This window comes from Myotis davidii, unplaced genomic scaffold (assembly GCF_000327345.1).
Source record: "Myotis davidii unplaced genomic scaffold, ASM32734v1 scaffold72, whole genome shotgun sequence".
Taxonomy (NCBI): domain Eukaryota; kingdom Metazoa; phylum Chordata; class Mammalia; order Chiroptera; family Vespertilionidae; genus Myotis; species Myotis davidii.
The window spans coordinates 4,261,577-4,263,446 of NW_006284618.1; positions in this window are offsets into that span (position 1 = coordinate 4,261,577).

Genomic DNA, 1,870 nt, shown 5'->3' on the forward strand with positions numbered 1-1,870 from the left:
GGGGGGGCGCGCAGTGGGCAGTGGGTCAGGGGGGCTTAGCAGACTGACCCTTGGACTTGAAGCAGCTGCCCCTCTAAGCAGCTACGTGAGCCTGGCAGAGCCTCCCTCCCCACACCCTTTTCCTCCTCAAGGCTGTGGCGGGGATGTCCCTGATGCTGTCACAGAGGCACCCAAACTGCTGTGGGGAGGGGTGAGGTGGCAAGAGCTGCCCGGGTCTCAGCGTCTGGACTTGAGACGCCGACCAGGACCCGCGCTGCTCCTTCTGGAAGGCACGGCCCCACCTGGGAGCCCAGGGCACAGGGAGGCAGCTCCCCCGGCCAGTGAGGACCAGTGGCCCCGAGGGGGGCCTGTGGAAGTGGTGCACACCAGACCCCTTGTCCCTGCCTCCTGCCTCCCAGTCCCCACCCTCTGCAGGAACTTGGGGTGAGTGGGGGCCCCCGTACCACCAAGCAGGAGCCGAGCATGGAGACAGCGCTCCCGCTCCACGCAGCCCTGTGACCTTGGAGGTCACTTCCCGCCTTGGCGTCTCAGAAGCAGTTTGTTCCTGTTTTATCAGAAAAGCAAAGGATGTGAGCTGCTGCTTTAGAGTAGCCTTTACTGCTGTGACGTGAGCAGAGCATCAGTGTTTGTCTGATGTTCCTTCCTCCTCCTCCTGTTCCTCCTCCTCATCCTCATCCTCATCCTCATCCTTCTCCTTCTTCTTCTCCTCCTTCCCCCACCTCCCCTTCCCCCTCCTCACCCTCCTCTTCCTCCCCTTCATCCTCCTCCTCCTACTCTTCTCCCTCCCCTCCCCTTCCTGCTCCTCCTCCCCTCCTCTTCCTCCTCCTCTTCCTCCTTCTCCCCTCCTCCTCCTCCTCCTGTGTTTGCCCAGCGGCAGGTGCTCAGGGGGCTTTGTGGAGCACCCATTTTCCCTTCAGGGAGCCTCCCATGTCTTGGATGCAGCCAAGGACATCCTGGCTGGGCAGTGCTTTCTAACCGGTGCCCAGGTGGCAGCCAGCTGTGCCAGGCTCCCCGTGGTCTGGAGCTCACTGGTGGGGTGCGGCCACCTAGCCCAGGGGGGGGGGACTGTCCCCCTGGACATCTCAGAAGGGGCACATGACTATAACTGGTTGTAACTAACAACGAATAGTTACCAATGTCCCGATCTTCATCGGGAGACACAAAATATCATTCCTTCCTCTTCGGAAAAGTGGGAAGAGCTAGTTGTCCCAATACCATTATTTTTCCCTTGGTCAAGCCACGCAAAAAAAAAAAAAAAAAAATAGCAAAAAACCCCCAAAACTCACAACGGAGCAACTTCCATCTCCGATCCGTCTCTCCTCCTCTAACATGGTCTATTTATTTTTATTGGTTTGTTTCTCATTAAATCCTTCAATTACTCTGCAGTGTAAAACGGTGAGATTATCGACACGTGCCACCTCCATCATGTATCCGCGTCTGCTTATTACACTTGCAGAACCGCCCGCGCTGTTTGCTTCCGCGGTGAATTGAGGCAGAGTTAATAAATATTATTTGGTGCTGTGTTGTTTTTTCCTTCCCCGAGAAGCACTGCTTTTCTTGATTGTTTTTTACAGTTGGATTGGGAATATTGATTTATTCACCGCGGCTACAATAATTGTATACAAGCAGCGAGCGGGCGCGGCAGCATCTCATCAGTGGCGGCGGATTAATTAGCTGCAGGAGATGAGGCGGTGTTCCGGGCAGGCCTGCGTTCAGAGGGAGAGAAAGTTTCTTCTTCTTCTTTTTAATCTTTAAAAAGCCGAGAGCATTTAATAGAGACGTCGCTTCCCCATTAGTCAGGTGTGTAGATGAGGCCAAAGGATAAGCTTGCCTTCGAAGAGGAAGTATTTGATGACATTATGGGGGGGGG